General features: G+C 36.8%; 1 protein-coding gene across 1 annotated transcript in view; it reads right to left on the reverse strand.

Annotated features, from left to right (window-relative positions):
• The window catches only part of LOC127658145 (iroquois-class homeodomain protein irx-2-like), a 50,510-nt gene that overhangs the window by 23,939 nt on the left and 5,067 nt on the right, over positions 1-21,504 (reverse strand). The gene's annotated exons all lie outside the window — the stretch shown is intronic.

Genomic DNA, 21,504 nt, shown 5'->3' on the forward strand with positions numbered 1-21,504 from the left:
ATAATAATGGTTTTGTTTTTCTAATCAACCTCAGACGGGGTGTATTCAGAAAGCTGTTTGAAAACATCATTTTGGCAATTCTGTTTGGTGGCACCTGTGGCGCAGACTTCACCTTTAACTATCATTATTGGAATGTTATGTGCTTTGACAGAGATATTTACAATTATCTACAGACACTCATGATTGATGTGTGTTTAAGCTGTAAAGAAAAGCCCGTCTGACAGCTGACTAATTGCATGTTTCTTCTTCCCAACAGTTCAACTCACATGTCTTCCTATGACTGAGAGTCTGACGAGACATTTGTGGGAAGAGCATCTTTCTCACATCCTTTTAATGTTTCGGTTATTGCATTTAGAATGTATTTTTGAAACTGCCTTGCAATGCCATCTGTGCTATCTCTTCATCAAATATCCTACAGGGGCTTGCAGGTGGGGGGTTATCAAACCAGGAGTATGAAGCAATGTTAGACACAGTCAAACTATCCTAATACCCTGAGAACCGATTTGTCAAAATGAATTGTGGTCAAGAATGCTATTAATATTTTTCCACAAAAAAAGCTTTCCTCTGTAAAAGCCCATCTCTCTCTCTCTTCAAAACAACTCCTTTGCTGTTGAGAATTCATCGCAAGGCACATCACAGAAGCCTGATAAATCACAGCCAAGGTGCTGCTCTAATTTGTCAAATTCTCACACTCCAGTTGGTATTAACCTATCTGTCATTGCTTCGATCCCACCAGCCAACTTGGATGTTTTCACTTGTGTGCTGCTTACTCATATTGCTGAGAGTATAGTTCTGTTTTGACATTGCCAAATGAGAAGCCTTAGGTGATTAAAGATTTCTTTTGAAGGCGCAGTTACTCCACAAGTCATGAAAGCTTTGTGTGAAGTGGCCTTCGGGGGAGTTATGTGGATTGTGTTTAACCACGGGTCATTTTTGATGGAAAGAATCTGTATTGATTGAGGCATTGTGTGGCAACTTCTCTGTCATTTGATAGTTTCGAGCCAAGCGCTACGCCAAAGGCCATTTTTCCTTTTGCAGTAATTGCTTGCATTGACTTCTATGTTGTAAATCAAGCTGTATGTAAATCAAAATGCACGTTGAAGAGATTTCTTCATATAAACCAGAAAAACGAGTTGTTAAACTTGATGTTGCAAGTGACTGTTGTTCATGGGCCAAGGTGCCCTTATAGTTTACAATGAAGTGTTTCATTGCAAGTAAATTTATTTGACAGTTGTATGTTTGTAAAAATGGCGTAATTAAATTTCACAGGGCAGGTGGTCCCAATTAAATAAAAAAATGCAAACTTGTCATAACCGGTTAAAACCATAAAATGTATTGCTATATTAATCTCTACCCATTGACTGTTTGTCAATGATCTAATTAAGTATTCTGATCTGGTTATGTTGACACTTACAGCCTGTGGAATAAATGCTCTGAGAGACCCTGAGGGTTCAGCAGTTTGATTAGTCACATTCTTTTCTTACATTCTCTTCTTTCTGTTCGACACTTCAGTACAACATAAAATGTACACTACATAAAATAGATCAATTCTCTATTTCCTTCTACACTCAAATAAATAAACGAGTACACAAATAAATAAAGCCACTAAAATATAATAAATATTTTGCAAAAGCATTTTATTCCGTCACAACATGTGGGTTGAATGGCTGTCAATGCACTATGGTTTAGTTCAGTGGTGATTGATTTAACACTACACGGGAACCACAGCTTCCACCTAGAATATTATAATAAATGTGGCAATCAATGACTATAACATATGAAATAAATTGCAATATTACTCTTTCTGCATTCCAATATTTTAGCAAATAACTTTTTTCAAATTTCATAAATCACTATTGTGCTGTTTGTTCAAGTAACGCAGTTGGGTTTTCCCATATGAATGCCCACAGAGCACTGCTGAAGTAATGCTGTAATCGGAGTCTAGATGAGATACCAGTACCATTCAAATCAATGCCAAAAAAGATTGATCAAGGTGCTGTAAACACATCATTTTGGGTCACGCCTCAACATTGAGCTTTTCTGAGAGTCATTCTCCAAGTTTGGAATGACATGTACTACCACGTTACTTTTACTACTTCTGCCATAATCAAATATAGCAGAAGTAGCACAAGTATAATGGCTAGTGTGCCATTCTGAACACAGCCTATGGGATGTTCATGAGTGCCATTTGCATTGGATCTGCATCAGACTGCCTATTTGACATTGAGCTTCCAATCAATGTATTTGTGTCCTAGCTTTTCTTTATGATGATTGGCTGAGCTCTCAAATTGGTGAAATGATGTAATCAGTCAGACATTGACCGTCTGGCTTTAACCGCTGTACCTCTTTTATATCACATAGCCATTGGTTTGGTGTACGATAGGTTGAGACTTGTACATGGATGTTGTGGAACCAAAATGTTTTTTGATTTTATCGAATATTTGCATTTTTCTAAACATAGTTGTATTGAAAGCCCTAATCAACTTTAATGAGACTCCAAAACAACAACAACAAAACAACAAGGTTGAGTTTAACATGCCATTTTTTTGTTTGTTTGTTTGTTTGTTTGTTTGTTGTTGTTGTTTTGTGTAGCAATAAACTAGTAATAAGGACCTACTTTATATTAGGTGTCTTTAACTACAATGTACTTAACCATTTGATGCATTGTACTTATTATGTACATACATGTTGTTGTATTGTATCTACATTTCAAGTACCTGCATTGAATTGCATCTGCAGTTACACTGTTAACCTTACCCCTACCTCTAAACCCAATCCTACCCCAACCTTCTTGTAATTTCAATGCAAATATATTTAATAAAACCAACAAAACTATTTCAGTTTTAGTAAATTTTTCACAAAAATAAAAGCACACAAATTCCATGTTGAATGTTCACAAGCATGCATGCACAAAAAGACAAATGCACACACAGACACACACACAAACACACACACACACACACACACACACACACACTGTTCAGTATCTCCTCAAAACACTCAATCAGTCAAAAGCTGCTTTCTGTAGTTGCATATCAAAGGCTTGCCCATGCTTTCTGAGAAGAGACGGTTGAGGCAGAATAAGGGCTTGGTAAGTGCCATCGAGATGCTTAATGCATGCCTGCAGACAGTCTTTGGCTAGTTCAGCCAGCACGTTATCAGTAAAAGCCGGTAGATCCCCCTCCCCAAACACTAATTCCCAGCCTGGGCAGAGAGACCCTAGGAGTTCAGGAAATGGATTTACTGCTGCCAGTCAAAGGCCTGGATCTGCATTGCAAAACACACATGTGCTAGAGTAATTGACAGTGGGGAACACGGAATGGGCTGGCACAACCATGTCTGTTTGTTTTTGTGTTGTATTTGTGCCATCTTTCACTGGCTGCCTCAAAATCTGAAATCAAGTGCATGACTGTGATTCTTAAAGTGGATTTAAGGATCACACAAGTGACCAAAAACAGACTGAAATTATTTCTTATTACTTTACTGACATAAAGGCTTTCATAATTATGTTATAACAACAGGTTTCCACCCATTTGACTATCCACACTAATTTCTGACAATTATAATGGATTTAATACGTTTTTAGAATTTAAGTTTGATATATTTCATTAGTTTATTCACAATTTCATTCTAAGTGGTTGGATTAAGTGTAATGAGCTCAACGCTGTAATTTGTAACTAGTGCTATAGGCCTCTTTGTGTTCCGAGCTGGCACCATGGCATTAGGTGCGTCCCAAACTGCACACTTCTGCACTCTTCTATAGCATTTTGTAATGTAAATAGTTTGAGAAGTATATTATCGCTGAAAATGCAAATAAAATAAAATAATTTGCATATGTAACCGGATTATGCACTTCTTCAACCTCAAACGGGGTTTGGAATGTTGGACACCTTATACATTCAGTGCTCATGGTTTGAAATATGTAGCTGAAGGGTTGCAGGTACCTGGCTGCGGTCCTGGCCTGACAAAACAGTTGTAAATAATAAGAATGTATTAACATCGGTAACTTGAATGAAGACAGCACATATAAGCAAATGTGCTTTACACATCACCCCATACTGTGTGAATATTTATGTTGTTTTAGATATTGTTGAATATGTTGAAGTGAACTGAAAGCTGTTTGAAACGTCACTTTCATCAGCTGTTAAACAGCGAATGCTTCCGTGTAGTAAAACAATGTTGTTTTCCATTTGGAATGATACTACACTTTGAAAATCCATACACTACTAGTACATAGTGTGTATTGTAAGTGCATAGTGCATAATGTGTCTTTTGGGACACAGCTATAAGCAAATTATGTGGATGACTATATGTTTTTATTGTTTGCTGCTTTTACTTATACCACTTCTGTTGTTGTTTGTTGTCACTCTAAATAGTTTGTAATGTGATGATTATCCAGTGCTTTATGTATCAATTATTATTGTGTATAACTTGAAGAGTTTTCTCATTTGATAGACCACAGTTTGGAGCAGATTCAAGTGTAAAAACAATGAAAGTTAGATGCAGACCTTGGATAATCAAATCCCCACCCTTCCAGGGTCATTCAGCAGGAAGCAGGAAACATTGCCATTTTACATTGGCATCAGCTGATTGATTGAGGTCATTAATGTTAATTAACTTTTCAATAAATGTTGTCATTTAAAAATAAAAGTGTAGTAATATGGACCCACATCAAATTAGGTGTCTTTAACTACAAAGTACTTATTATGTACATGCATGTTGTTGCATTGTACATGCATATCAAGTACCTGCATTAAATTGCATCTGTAGTTACACTGTTAACCTTAACCCTACCTCTAAACCCAATCCTACCCCAACCCTTACTCTAACCCTATCACCTACCCCTAGGGCTGGTTGTATATATCTATTTTAGACTACTCTTACAAGTTAGTTGTCTAGAATTTTGGTCTTTACATTTTTCAGTCAGTGGTATAAAAACTTAAAAGAACAAATTTCTAATCAAATCACTGTGCTTCTTTACCTCAAATAGATTTACGTAAAAAAAAAAAAAAAAAAAACATTTCCCAGCTTGAATAGCTAATGAGCATATGCTTTCTCTAATTGTTTGGCAGGCAATGCGTGTATCTAAAAGCTGATTGTCTCTTTTACTTTTAAGGCAGGACTTCCTTTCTACATCCCTTGACCTTTGAACACTTAGAGCTCCTTGACTGGGCATTCCAATTTCTCCCATTCATTTAAAGAAGTGGCTCGTCTCTGACAAATATTCTCTGGCCAGTGGGGGCTTCAGTTGAGACTTTATAGAAGACTTTGACTTCTACGATGGTAACACAATTCCTTAAGTTTATATATATATATATGTACACTACCAGTCAAATGTTATGAAACACTTACTCATTCTATATTTTATATTTGTTTTAGAATAACAGTCATCAAAATTGTGGAATAACATAAATAAAACTATGGGAATTATGTTGTGACTGAACAAAATCCAAAATAAATCAAAACTGTTATTTTAGCATCTTCAGAGTAGTCCCCCTTTGTCTAGAATTTGCAGACATGAACTCTTGACATTTGCTCAACCAACTTCTTGATGTTTCACCCTGAGATGCATTTAAACAGTATTGAAGGAGTTCCCATCTATGTTGGGCACTTATTGAATGCTTTTCTTTATTATTTGGGCCAAGTCATCAATTTAAAAAAATATATATATATGTATTATTACATTTTAGTTTTATAATGAAATAAATTAATATGTTGGCACAATTATATTTTTGTCTACAAAACTAATTTCAAACATTAAGCATACACCTTCAGATAAAAATATCTTTAAGATCATGAGAAACATTTCAGTGTCAAGTGTTTCAAAACTTTTGACCGGTAGTGTGTATATATATAATATTATTATTATTATTATTTGGGTTAAAATCACTACATTTCTTCATTACAATTGATTTTGAAGCATTTCTTCTAACAGGCACATATTTTTTATTTCATATTATTGCACATTCATATTATTTTTCCCACAATGCAATGCAAATAAGACAACTGTGAGCTTGTTTTATGCAACATGCTTTCTATGGCGTCTTTAGATAGTCAGACTAATTGTTAGACGAAGTCTTAAGCTGATGGCTTTGTTTATTTAACCAGCCCCTACTCATAAACCTACACATACAGTACCTCAACCTAGGTAGCACAAATGTGAATTGATTTTTGCAATACAACATGCAGTTACACTATTGATACATTGCATTGTACTGTATGTATTTTAATATTGGTGCATTATAGTTAAAGGCACTTAATATAAAGTGGGAGCGAGAAGAATCATTTTCCCTTTAATATTTCTTGTGGCAACTGTTTAAGGGTTAACGTTCATGTGTATAGTTTAAGGTATTTAATTTATTGGTTCATTGTTCCATTCATATAATTGTAACGGGACTCTCACCCATGTTGGGGCCCAAGGTTATTACCTCCATTATAAACAGGATGACTGTCATGGAAAACATTCAGGCACCATGAAGTTAAAGAATTATCCTGTAGTAATTGTGGTTTAACTTTCACATTGTTTCGGTTTTTAATAATGTAATGCAAATTTCCTTTTTTTTTTTTTTTTTTTTTTTTTAAGTATGTTGAAACAAAACTGATGTATATCTTAAAAATGATATCATTCTTATTCATAGTCTTTTGTTACTTATAGCTTCTAGATCAGACATAACTTGCGTGTATTAGAGTAAAATTGTACTCTAGTCTGGAACAAAGGCACCCTTCCACTCGTTTCTTTAATACGCTCTGACAATGGATGAAGATTTCATTTGCACCTAATCAGATCCAGTAAGACATGCCCAGATGCATCCACCAATAGCTAAGGTCGTATGACAGAGAAGGCAAGAGGCTAATTCCTGAGAGAGGCACTCTCACATCTCATAAACGTTAGGAACTTCCCAGCTTACCCCTTTGGGCCCCACCAGTTTCACTGACATATGAAAGGGTTACATCTGCCATTATGCACATCATGCATTTGATTAAAACGGATGTGCGTACAATTGAGAGACTTTACTTCGTAGCCTATATGCCGCATTGCAGCAGTATGGTAGACTGTATATTATTGATCAAATATTTTGATTAAGGTTGTGCTTTATTGCGAATATAACGTTGTTAGGAAAGCATAGACAAGTTTACAAATGACAATTGTGTATGCCCAAGTTACTTTTAATTTAACCTGTTCGTGACAGGCTTTAATTGTTTTAGGAAACACGTCTGTGTCTGAAACAAGCTATCTTAAGATGCTCTTAGTGCAGCTAAATGCTATGGTATGCTATGGTGCTAAATATGGCAGTACATGCTTTATTCCTGTCCACGGTGACAGAGACACTTCTAATTTGGGGTGCACAGTGAGAAGTATGCATAAAGGGAGGGGTGGTACTGCCTATATACTTCAATTAGACCAACAACATAACAGTTCAGATCATCAACTAAATTTGACATTAATAATATTAAAAGTTATGTTTCTTTAAATTTATTGGCACATGCTTTTATTTCCAAAGCAATTTACATAGGTATACATAAGTGTAAATTCCCAATGCGCTCTAGGTCCTCATGGTAGGGTAGTGACTCGCCTCAATCCAGGTGGCGGATGATGAATGTCAATTGCCTAAGCGTCTGAGAGGTCAATCCACTCATCTTATCACGTGGCTTGTTGAGCGTGTTACCGCGGAGACCTAGTGCGTGTGGAGGCTCACGCTATTCTCCACACCCACAACTCACCACGCGCCCACCGAGAGAGAGAACCACGTTATAGTAACCACAAGGAGGTTAACCCAACGTGACTCTACCCACCCTAGAAACCAGACTAATTGGTTGGTTAGGAAGCCTAACTGGAGTCTCTCAGCATGCCTTGGATTCGAACTTGCGACTCCAGGTGTCCAAGGCCCCCCAAGCAAGTCAACAGGAATGCATATTTAATAAACTCTACCCCCTAATCCTAAACCTATCCATAAGTGATGTAAAATGTAATTTTAGAATGAAAATGCAACTGTGCTTATGATTAATTATGTGAATGTGCTTACTGCCTGGTTTCCATGGGACCAGAAACCATGTCTCTGAGACTGCTGACACAACGCACTGCAGGAAATGGTACACACATTTGAACTGTTCTGCAGAATAGAAATGATTTCAGGGTACCGGAACATTCGGTAGCATCATGTCGACTCCCTGTGTGATTGTGTTGGTTTTAAACACTCCCCCGTCTTCTATTGTTTGAACAGAAGCTAGTCCCGCCCAAAACTCTTGCAAATTCATTGAATCTGGCTGCGCTAGCAAACAGATTGTACAGAAATTGCTCACCACTTTTAACCATTAGAGTCGCTGCATACAGTATACTGCCATATCAACTGTATATCTATTAGCTATGACACAGCACAGACATAGTAAAGTCCAGCCTACTGCATATAGCTCGCTCTAAGAAAAAGCTTTCACCAGATTCCATTGCATTCCCAAACTGTCCTGCAGCCGACAGAGCACCAGCAGAGCCTGGAGTCAGGAGGGCTTATTTCACCCAGGTGAATGCACTGACAAGCATTTAATTAAAGTTTTCCCACAATCCCCTCCCCTCCTGTGCCCAGGGAGTCCATTCCTCACTCTGTGTGGCCCTTGCCAAGCGATTCAAAGTCAAAAAGGAAGTGTTTTATTTTCCAAATCCCTTGCAGACAGCAATAGGACACTCTGTTATACAATCTGTTTAGTTTCTTTAGTGTGCTGTGAGGCAGAATGGGCAAGCATGAAGTGGTGTTTATTGCAATAATGAAACACATCTGCTACTAAAGGCAGAGAAACACACAGCCCATGCGTGCGGTTACCCCTGAGCCCGTGGCAGCATGGATCTGGCACTGGTGTTGTGTGGTGTGTGTGTGTGTGTGTGTGTGTGTGTGTGTGTGTGTGGGAGGGGGCTTTATTACAAAAACAGGTGTGGTGTATCAAGGCCAAGGGCACCAAGTCCAACAGAATAAAAAATAAATAATATAATAAAATAATATAATATATTAATAATAAGCACAATAAAGGACAGTGTGTGAAAGTGTTTTAATTTAAAACTTCAGCTTGTTTACTTCATTACAGCCATGGTTCTATAGTTGTATGTTTCAAATATGGAAAATACAAAAATGTAACGTTTCATACTCAAGTGTTTACTGTTTAGACATAGAACAGTAGTGAGAGTCTACACACCAACCAAAGCTCAGTGTTGTCATTTCAGCTGTGCAGTTCATTCATACTTTGTTTTCAGAAGGAGTGATATGCTCTTTCACATGATAGCACAGAGGGGGCAGTAGTAGATAAAGCTTAGATGTGGAGAAGGATATGGTGGTACATTGGTGTTACAATGGACGATTTGTCTCAAGCCAGGGTTAAAGAAAAATGTATGCGAGGAAGAGTTTAAAGCCTTGTACTTCTCAGTTGAAGAAACAAAATCTAACCTAAATTTCATTTTGTTATTATTTAGGCCTACTCACACTCATGTTATTCTGTCCTTGTATTACCTATTTCTATTGTCCATTAAACACAAAATGAGATCTAATGCAGAATGTCCACGTTTATGCTTTAGATTCGAGGAAATTGGATGGATACCTCCAAGATCCAAAAAGGACAATCAAGAACCTTGAAAGTACCATAAAAGTAATCTGTATGTCTACGGATATAGTCCAAGTGTTATGAAATCAATACGACAGGTTTGCTTGAGGAACAGACCACAATTGGGGTCACTATTCACGCTTGTGTTCATTTAAAAATGGCACTTGTGCCCGTGTTGCACCAGGTGCACTTCTGAACTTCTATTGAACCCAGAACACATTAAGATATTTAGTTTAGCTACTGTAAGTTGTAAACTTTGCAACAGATTGATGAAGAGCACAAATTCAACTTTTTTAGCACAAAAAAGAAGAAAAAGAAAAGAATAAACTGTATGTTTAATTGAATGTAGACTATATTAGGCACAGGGACGTATCTTATTTTGTGATTTGATCAACTTGCCCTGTACTGTACAGCCTATTATGTACCTTTTTTTTATTTTTTATTTTTTTTTATGTGCATTTGATATGCTTCTTTTGAAATGTTCCTGTTGGAAATGTGACTGTTGTGCAAGAGACCGTCTGGAAAGTTCACCCCCTGCACAAAAACGTTGGGGGTCAAAATATTGTAGAAGTGAGGGGTAGTTGGTGATCACCCTCCACCCCAGTTCTTTAATAGTGAGACTGCAAGTTCCCATACAACAAAAACGTTTTACTCTCTTACAGTGCCAATGACTTTTCAGTTATGTTATATATGTTCAGCCAGAGCATCTGACAGTGTGTGCACACATTAGAAAATCAGCTTTCATTTTCTGTGGGAAACATAGGGATCATTTTTATACGTTGAGCCTTGACGTGTTTAAAAGTCACTTCCACTATTAGGAACCTTCTTTCCTGTATTTTTTACTCTGAATGCACAATGATGCCTGGGTCGGGAGCCATCAGAGTACGGAAATAGTTGAGTGCCGATGGAGATGTGGATTTTAAGGGGAAAAGCTTTCCTGTTCTTTCAACAGGAAGGTCCATGCGCACAAGAGAGGGAATGCGAGAATTTCTAATGTGCCATGTCTTTTTTTATGAAGAGTTTGCTGTCAGGTACTCTGACATGGGAGCACCATCAGCAAGTCAAGCAGCGGGACTCAAAAGCCTTGAGCTTTATTTTGGACCTCACCAGATTATTCCTGCAAAACCAGAGAGTCAATATTTTATCAGCCACGTTCAGCAAGCACATGCAGATATATTGTTGCCTCTCTATCCCCTTAAAGTACTCCCCCTCCTCCCTTTCAGAGTGGAACACTTATGTCCAAATCAGACACAATACATCTCATAATCTCCCTGCTCTGATATCCAGCTTAATGTGTCTGTGCATTCCTCATGCAGACAGCCGATGCAGCTTATCATTTTGAAAAGAAAAAGCAGACTCATCCTTCCTTTCTTCTCCCCTGTCCGTGTCAGACTGAAAGTGAATAGTGTGAGGCCCGCAGACGCGTGGGTCTGTATTGACTTGATTGAATTAGTGTACACAGCAGCCCCAACATTATAGCACTAATAAAACGCTTTAAAGGGAAAGTTCACCCAAAAAGAAAAGTCTGTAATTATTTACTTACTCTCTATTCATTCTGAACCCATATGACTTTCTTTCTTCTGTGGAACACCAATGGAGATGTTAAGCAAAATGTCCGAGCTGCTCTCTTCCATACAATGAAAGTCAATAAGGATTCTTTAAAGGTTCTTTAAAACTCCAAAAGGATAAAAGAATCACCATAAATACATAAGAGAGTATGACATGTGTTATGATCATACTGTATGATCATTCATGTATGTGTACAATAAAAAAATGACACCTTTGGACAGGTTGTGCTTGATTTGACAGTAATAACGCCCCATGCCATTGTGACCAACCACAACCAGAAGTGTTACCCTACTGTAATGTCTGGTAAACCCATTTTAAAGTTAAAAACAGTGGAAAACTAATCTTAATCTTTTAAGTGTTTTTTTGTGATTTCTAGGGTGTTGCTAGGTGGGTGTTAGAGCATTAAAAAAACTACATATTTCTAGCCAAATCAAAAGAGACCATCAACAAGTATCTATGATATCCTGATCCCTAGATATGTCCGGGACCTTTTCAATGGAAGTCTATGGGATTGTATGCTTAATTTCTTTGTGCCAGTCAAATTATTCTGTATTTGTTCCAAACAGATAGAAAACATATTTTGTGACTATGTTTTATACATTTTTTTCATTCAAAATAAATGGTTCACTGTATACAGTATATACTGTAAATAACAGTAACACCATTGATCTATAGGTGGTACTCTTTCCACATGAAATGCTATTTTAAAAAGTTTGGAGCCTATATAAATGTTCATATATATAATCAAATGGGAGTTGTGTTGTATATCTACTGAACTCTACATGGTCTCACATGAGATTTGAGAGCTAATAACTTTAATTCCACATTAATTTGTGCACTATATGTTAAGTCCTGTGAATCCATATGATACCTTTGTGTGAGGGACAAACTTGCCGCTGGCTGTGGTCACCATTCACTTTCATTGTATAGAAAACAGCACCTAGGACATTAATAATGACACCTATTATTGGGTGAACTTTTCCTTTAAGCTGCTTGCCGGTCTGTATAATAACAGTAGTGTTGCGCTGAGCAGCCTAGTGTTGCCGTGGATTGGGTTGCCTGTCTTTCTCCACCTCGTTCTCAGCCAAGCGGCAGGAAACAGCTGGCCTGAATCACTGAGTGCTTCTAATGAATTGAAATCGTGGGCATAAGGATACACTGATTAGATGAAATAAGACTAATATTCCTGGGTGACTTGGCTGAGTGGTGATCGTCTTAAAAGGCGTCCTCCACTAAGAGAGATGCAGAGATACGCACTTTGTGATTGGAGGCCGCTCCCTCTGTGTCACACTCTTGTGCTGTAAATGGGGAATAGCCTTTTTATAGAAGAGGAGGGTGAGAGGGAATTTGAACATGAGAGGGTTGCCTTTAATTTTTGGGGCTGAGCATGGTCTGGACGGGTGGGGGAGATAGACAAACACGTTGTGTTAACCTCAAAAAGGAATTCCACTGTTGAATCTTATGGTGTATTATAGTGAAGTTCTCACATTACATATCAAACAACAGATTAGTGTACTGCTTACTGAATACTGCACAGTATGCATTGTACTGCCTACTATTTCTATTCTATTTTTAAATGGGGCAAAGGGTACAATGGGGCTAAAGGAACCCCCCCCCCCTAAGGGAAATTAGCTTTTTTTATTCATTATTTTCTTTTATTATTATAAATAAATAATAAAGTAAAAATAACTAAAGGTTGTTTTGATTAAAATTCATCAACAGAATAATAATAATAATAATAATAAATTAAATAAAGAATATGATGGGGAATTTAAACACGTATAGAGATATAGTGTAGATATACAAGCAACAGTTAAAAGGCAGTTCTTTTGAGACAGCAAATGTGTGTGTGTGTGTGCCTGTGTGTGTTGTGTGTGTGTGTGTGTGTGTGTGTGTGTGTGTGTGTGTGTGTGTGTGTTTTGGGTGGTTTACGAGGAAAAAATTTTCAGGTTACAAACTGGTAATAACAAGGGTATTATGCTTTAAATTTGGTTTATGAGGACATTTCTAGTGTCCCCATAATTTAAATCACTTAAAAAACATACTAAATTATATTTTTTATGTAAAAATGCAGAATGTTTTTCGTGAGGGTTAGGTTTAGGGGTAGGGTTAGGTGACAGAATCTATAGTTCATACAGTATAAAAATCATTTTGTCTATGGAGAGTCCTCATAAGGATAGCTGCACCAAAATATAAAAAAAAAACATTTCCCTCGTGGGTACCGCTGGCTGGTCCCCACAATGTAGGTGATCTCAGATTTACTATCCTTGTGGGACATTTGGTCCCCACAATGTAGCATAAACATGTACACACACACACACACACACACACACACAGAAAGTATTAAATTAATTAAATGTAAGTATTTATTAAAGCAAAAATTGCAACCCCTGAATCACACTCATCATTGCTTAAATGAACGCATTTACTTCCTGGTGTCTACTGGACCAGAAAACATGTCTCGGAGATCGTGCATGCACACTGTAGAGCCAGAGATGCTGTAAATTACATACTGTATAAGATAGAAATAGTAAAATTGGTACGTTGTATGTCAGTATGTTGTTCTAAACATCAATAATGCCATTGTTTTACTGTTTACTGCCAAAGGTTTAATGCTCTGGGCTTCAGTGTAGACTGAAATGCATGTATGTTTGTGTGAATGTGTGTGTGGGTGTGTGGACATGTTGATGTGAATGTGTCCCAGACCCCTAGTAATTTATGTTTACGTTCCTTTTCACATAGTTAACGACTGATGAATGACTGTTATTCATCTGTTATAACATACATGACTAGCAGAGATCAAAGCTATCACAAGCAAAGCTTGATGCTGCTTTATAATGCATTGCTAAATCAACACAGCAGCTGCTTTATTCTTGCATGTGTGGTAATTAACAATGAACAATGCCTTTAAATACACTTAAGACAAAAGTGTTTTCAGTATAAAAGTGGAGTGCTTCACTGGGAATTCCATTATTGTTATTAGTGGACTTAAAACTGGTGTAATGAGATATGCAGATTAACCTTGTGAAGTGGTTCATCATTTTATAATCCTATCTAGAGAATAATTTGCCTCTTTATATCTTGCACTTTGGTTGCACTCTAATCACATTTCATCTTGGATAACTTAAAAACATACATAAATGCTGTCTCTTGATACTTTTTTACCGACATGTCCAAAGTAATTGAGAATAATAGTTGCGAGGATTCTCAGACAATAGAAGAGCGCTGATTTAAGCACGGCTGCACAGCCAACTGCAATAGACCAAAGTCAACATTACTTTTCATACTTTTCTGCTGTTTAAGCTTCTCAGCTTTGAATTATATCAGCTTTAGAGGGTTTCTGAGGAAAAGAGCTGAGACTGAACTCCTGACATTTCCACTGCTAAAATATGACAAGAGAAAATATATAGTCTCAGACCATGTTGAGGAAGCATTTTGGACGTATACTATTTCAAACTTACCAGTTACACATATTTTCACACAAGCAGAGGCTCGACAGGCCGCAGTTGTTGGCACTCCACTTCTCAATCTTTATGACAGCTCACCACATACCATTTGTCTTCAAATTGACCGTAACGACAATATAAATAGATGTTCTGACCAATGGCGGACGGGGGGAGTGTTGGAGGGAACCTGTTTGAAAGTAGTCATTATTTTTGCGATTCGGTTTGTGACGCTTGTAGCATGGAAATTACAACAGAAAATCGACATGCTGCTTCCGAAAGTTCATGTACCCTGAAATCAACTCAACATAGGAACGATCTGAAAACTGGGGGAGGACACATTCTAACACCCTGTCTTCACAATATGACAATTAAATATTTTTTCTTTTTTATGTTGTTTTATGTTTTTAACATTTCTGTTATGTTTACAAATAATGACACCTGTGATGTTTGGGTCAAAAATGACCCGAATAGAGTTCAATAGATTTTCAGTAGATATACAGGACACTAATCTATGAATTATGAACATGAAAACTGGCAAAGTCTAGACTACGTGTTTTCACATTGAACATAGTCTTACATAGTAGCATTTTAACAGGAAATAGTGCCACCTATTTGCCAGTTGTGAGACTACACATGTACAGAAGATATACAGAAATCCTTAGCTTTACTGGAAGGATTTACGGTCCTTAAAATAGATGATACTTATAGAACGTACAAAGTTCCCGAGTTGAAGCAAGGAAGCAATATTGTTCACATTAAAAATGGTGAGCATTATTTGGAGGTTGCATTTTCACTTTTCAAATACACTTAATATAAAGTATTTCACTGACGGTAAGGTTTAGGGCTAGTATTTGGGGTACAGAGTAAGGTTAGTATAATACGCATTCCTTTTGACTGGATTATATATTTTACAAAAAATAAATAAAAAATCTACTCATTTTTTGGCGCCACTCTGTGGACATTTCACCTGGACACTGGAGCTCACACAAGACCATTTGCTCTAAAACACTTCCAGCATTAGCCATTGGGGGCAGTGGTTTGAATTCTGGCTAGCACAGACCAAGCAGCAGAACTGAAGATTGACCAACATTAATTAAATTATGGTCGGCTCTCCAAGGTGTCTTATGATAATGTTCTAGCCAAGCCTCACAACAGTGATGTGGATATGTTGTCACATTAAAGAGCTCTGAGAATTTCATCTGTGTCTGGACATTCCCTAGACAATTTTACACCCTAAAAAACTCCATATAATGGAAAGACAGAAACATCTTTAAAGGCAGCAGCTGCTAATTAGCTGATAAACCTGACAGATAGTATTTCACTTGTAACTCTGGCAGACGCAACTTTTGGGAGGACGCTGGAGGAAAGGGTATGAAGCTCTGTCATGCTCATTTTAAATACCGCACAGCACAATTTAAAGAGAAAGCCTATCTTTTCATTTCTGCTCATTCACCTGCTGATCTCTCTCTTTTTCTCTGTCTCAAGACCAGACACCGCAGCTGGTGCCTCAGAACAACTGTCTGAGACACAACAAAGCAGAACTCACTCTCTAGTATACTAAAGTCAGGTCATTTGACTCCTTTGTGGATCTGTTTTGAAAAGAGAAAGATCAATCATCATCAGTAACCTCATCATTGCTAAATAGATGTTAAAACAGAATGTGAAAATTTTGGCTGCCATTTTTAGCTTGAACTCTTTAAATAATAAGATATATAGTGTTTAAGGGCAATGAGTGAATGAGTGTATAAAAGTTTAAGAAGCAAAGCTGGATTGTGAATATAGGCACGAGTTCAACTCCTTTAAGCCCTGTTTACTCTGCTAGACTGGAGATTAGTTTCAATGAGAGCTGGCAATTTTCAGCAACGAAAATGGCAGCGACCACAGGTGACAGGATATGGGCATGTCCAGCAACACAAATATGTTTACATCAGGAGCTCAAGTCATTCGTCTCCTGTGAGACTGGAGTCAAGTGCTGGCAAGAAGGAGAAGTTAGTTAGTTAGTTTTAGGGTTAGGGTTAGGGTTACTAACCCTACATGGAAGTAATAATAATAAAATGATGCATCAAAAACCATGACATACATTTATAGATCATATTGATACAATTCATACATTGATAGATCATTAATCTTGTTAATGATATGATGCATTAAGCACTGCTGCAGTTTATATAAAACTGCTTTCTCTTCAGAACGCTCATTTTTATTTTCAAATGCAATATCATTTATAAGACCAGTTGTGCAGTCCACCAATAACACTCAATAGCGACCAATAGTACAGCGACTAGAGACCCCAAGCAATCACATCTCTGGCAGTGTGAATGGGCCTTTAGCCATTTCCACAATATTGCAGGACCTTGTGTGCCTTGTTGTTTTCATAAAATGGTTAAATTATAAATAATTAAATATTAAGTAAATATTTAACATTACATAATAAAAATATTAAGAATGCACATTTACATTAAAGTGTTATGGAAAATCATTACACACCATCTTTAGTTTAGAAGATAGAGCCCCTGACATGTAAACAATAGCTGCCATTTATCATTGTAGAGTGATGAGGTGGGCTGGTGTTTTGCACACACACACACACACACACACACACATACACTTGCTCCAAAATGACCAGAAAACAATGACTGTCTTAAACAATTTTGCAGCTCAAATAATACATGAGTTTTAACAGAATAATTAATATACTGTAAATTAAAAGCTTCACATTTCTGCCTTTAAACCCTCTAATATCGGTTCCATTCACTTCCATCGTAAGTGCCACTCTGTAATCTTTTTGTTTATTTTATGAAAAGGAGGGATGAGTCAAAAAATGTTTTTGTAGTTATCAGCATTATCCCATGTCTATTGACCATAACTTGTATATTATCCAGAATATTCCCCTAATTAGTTAGCAACCGAATGCAAAAAACCTCAGTAAAATTACTTAAAAAGGGGAGGGGCTGAATAATGAAATAATGAAAAAGAGAGCCAGTGTGGTGAAATCAAGACCTTTTATTTTTATTCAAAGAATGTGTGTAACTGTCAGATTTAAAGATGCCAGGTGAAACCATCTCTCCCGTGTGAATCCTACCAATGAGAGGGGGATTCTGGGTCATGCAGTTTCCACGTTCAAAGAATGGGAGACTGTGAAAGTCTGCCTCCCTGAGCCTTGTCAAAACCCGACTTAACCATGTAAACTTCTGTGTAAGCAAACTCGCCGAGGACTTCAAAGGGTCAACAATCCTGTGGGGATTTGGCTTGCGAGATTGTACCCGATAGATCCTAATCTTCCAGTCGCATTCAGGGCCGCTATATTTGTCTGGGGGAAGCGCAGGCACAGGTGAACTCTTCGAGGGAGGAGATAGAGGGTTAATGCCGGCCTGATCCCCCTAGGAGAGTATTGGCTTCCAGGAGAGCCACAAGCAGCTAGGCAGCAGCCGGGGGAGATCTAGCTCCTTAGCCCTGCACAACTTGAGAGAAACCAGCAGAGTAATTTGAGCTAATGACTTAGCAGAGAGCTCTGGCCTGACCCTGAGCCCGGCTCGAGCAGATGCTATCAACTGAACACAGCCCTCTATAACGCAAAACCGCTCTGGCTGCCCCTGGCTCAGACTTTAGCCGACAAACTGGGAGTTAAAGCCAGCTAGCCCATTAGCATTCCAGCCAGGGCCCGCTAAACAGAATTTTAATTAGCAATGATATCGGAGGGGCTTCATTTAGTGCCCTCGCTTGGCTAATGGCTCACTCACACGCGGCTCTTCGGGGGATATTGTGTTTGTCTGCAAAGCACGACAGAAATGTAATGTGCAATGGGAAGACAGGGATGGATGGAAAAAAGAAAAGCGGAGGGCAGGGAGGGGAAGTGTGTACGATGGCTAATTTTAAACTTTCGCCCCAGTCCATGTGGCACTAATGGGGACTAAATGTTTGCATTAGTCCTTGAGAGCATACTCATTAACACAGGCATCTTACTAGAATTATATCCCAGTGTTAACAGAAGGAAACATGTGATGTGAGAGATCAGATGGGATCCAGGATGTGAGTTCACATCAGACCCTGGAATTGGATTCACTCTATCAGGGTACAAAGTCAGACGGCGTGGAAGAACCAATATTGTGTTAGAGTGGTGAAATGCTCATAGTTCAAGTTAATATATACAAACTCTACAGGAAGTAGCCTTATAGATGATAATACTACCCTACTATTACATCCCATTCTTTAATGCCTCAATATTAGGGATTTCTTTTGAGCATAACATGTGCTAAAGCTGTGTAAAAAAAAAAATAATAGCTAAAAACAATGTCTTAATTATTCATGTATTATATGATTCTGAAAAAAATATATATATATATTTGATTTGAATACATACTATACTATATATGCTATATACTAATATATATATATATATATATATATATATATATATATATATATATATATATATATATATATATATATATATATATATATATATATATATATATATATATATATATATATATATATATGTATACAGTATATACTGTATTTGTTTGCTGTCCATATATAATATTTTGTTAGTCTGTCATGATTATGTCTTTGCTTTGCTTTAATTTATAGACTGATGCTGTACTTTAGAGCTTGCAATCATATTTTGATGTAAACCTTTGTACTGTAGTGCTTTTTTTAATTAAAAGACAGAGAGAATATTTAAAAATATGTAAACATATTCAGTTACTGCTCTTATTAAAGCAAACAGTGACATTAAAAAATAGCTTTCCCCTCGTCTGGCCTCATCTCCTGCATTACTGAGCCCTCCACACCCTTAATTAAACTCCACTAATATTTATCTTTCTTTTCTCTCTGCTTTTCTTGTCATTTTGCCACTCTTTAAGTCAATCCTCCTTGATTATTCATGAAAATTATTTTTCTAAAAAGTACATACATTAAATACTGCATTAGGGTAAATACTTTCAAGTAGTCCTACATTTACTTGTTTTAGGGGAGCTTGATTGATGTGACCTTCCATAACTGTCATACACAAAATCACAAATTATTGGAGATAAGACTGCAGTTAACAACTAAGTAAAAAAGTGACACACATTAGCGCTCAAGGAAAACTCCAGCTACTAAAGCAATGATCTTGAGAAATAAATTGGACATAAGATCTACATGACTTGGCTTCTCTTGGCATGAACTTTAATTGTCAGTTAAAGGTGTAATGCTTAGCTGAGGGGTCTAATGATCTTATTTGGAGTCTGGTGTGGACAAACTCTCTCCCTTGCCTTGATCAGTCTAATGAGAGGACATCTTTTTTGACACCTTTATGGAAGAACTGACCCGGGACTCACTTTTAGAGCCTCTGAGACTTTGAAGTATCTTATTGAACCCACATGTATTCTGTTTGTTAATACTTTTTCTCTCCTTTCTTGAACAGTAATATTATTTACGAGTCTAATGGTTTATTAAAGCTGTTCAGATAAACGGTGCAGAATAGAGGGAGGCTATTAGAGGTTGCTTTCTCGAAGCGTTTTAATGTGCTTGCCCTCTCCAGTTGGATTTACTAAACTTTGAGGGATTAGCATAGCGCACAGAGAGAGAGAGAGAGAGAGAGAGAGAGAGAGAGAGAGAGAGAGAGAGAGAGAGAGAGAGAGAGAGAGGGGCGTTCAAACTATTCAATAAAGCACCTCTTAAATAGGAAACAGCATTAGATCTTTTTAGTTTCGATGTTTTCATTAACACATTAAACGTCAATAATCGATTCAATATTTATTTATTGATTTATTTGAACCCGTTTTAACGCCTAGTTAAAATGTAGGACATTTGTCGCATTCAGTGAAATAACTGAAAAGTAAAAACAATAATTAAAGAAATGTTAAAAAAAAAAATACATTTGAGTCCTCAAATATCGCATTTATAATTTTACAGTTTAATGGGTTGACTAAAAATACTGTCCCAAACCCCTTTACTTAGTGAATAAATACATGCCCTTAATAGTGCGTCAAATTAGGAGCCTAAATCAATGTTATCTGTCTAATAACATCTTTTCCTTCAACTTTTCCTGATCCCAATCAAACAGAGGTGGGTGAACTTTTTTTGATGTTTTCAAAGGCTGTTTTACAGAAACAATAACTCTTTTTATTGAGAACAAATGTTGACATTTGAAGGGAGTATGAATGGAAACCGCCTGTGGTGCCATTTTGACAGCAGTGGTCGATCTCCCCACGGGATCCAACCTGAGATTAAAGCCTGCATTTCAATAATTCACCTCTAATAATGAAGCCTTTCGTTCAGGCCTATATGCACACCCGCAACACACTTCACGGGACAAATTCAACAGTTATATAATCGAGAAAACGACCTAATTCATCTCAGTACTGACCTGAATTCAATGAGTAAAATCCAACTGAGTTGACTAATGCTATCAGTCATGACATTAACCGAGCGTGAAATGTGTCTAATGTTGTTATTTGTAATGCTTATTTAATTATTAGGAAATATTAGGCTATCGGTATACTACTTTCTGTTACCTTAATAACAGTTCGGAGCACATACAGTGTATATTTGCGTTACGATCAGCCCACCGATGCCATGTTTAGACTTAATATCAATGACAAATAATAATAAAAGGCATAATAATAATAATAATAATTATTATTATTATTATCATTAGTGTTATTATTAATACAATATAAAATCAAATCAAAATACAACACAGGTATTAGTAGGCCTATTATTATTATTTGTATTATTATTATAAAGCATTATTAATAGCTTATAATAATAATTATTATTATTATTAATACTATTATTATTTAATTAATAAATAAATAAAATTTAAATAATAAATAAATAAAAACATTTAATAAAAAATATTTATTATTATTATTATTTTAGCCTTTTTTGCTTTATTGTAAAGTTGTTTAAGCTAACACCG

The sequence above is a fragment of the Xyrauchen texanus genome, chromosome 17, assembly GCF_025860055.1.
Source record: "Xyrauchen texanus isolate HMW12.3.18 chromosome 17, RBS_HiC_50CHRs, whole genome shotgun sequence".
NCBI classification, from domain to species: Eukaryota; Metazoa; Chordata; class Actinopteri; order Cypriniformes; family Catostomidae; genus Xyrauchen; species Xyrauchen texanus.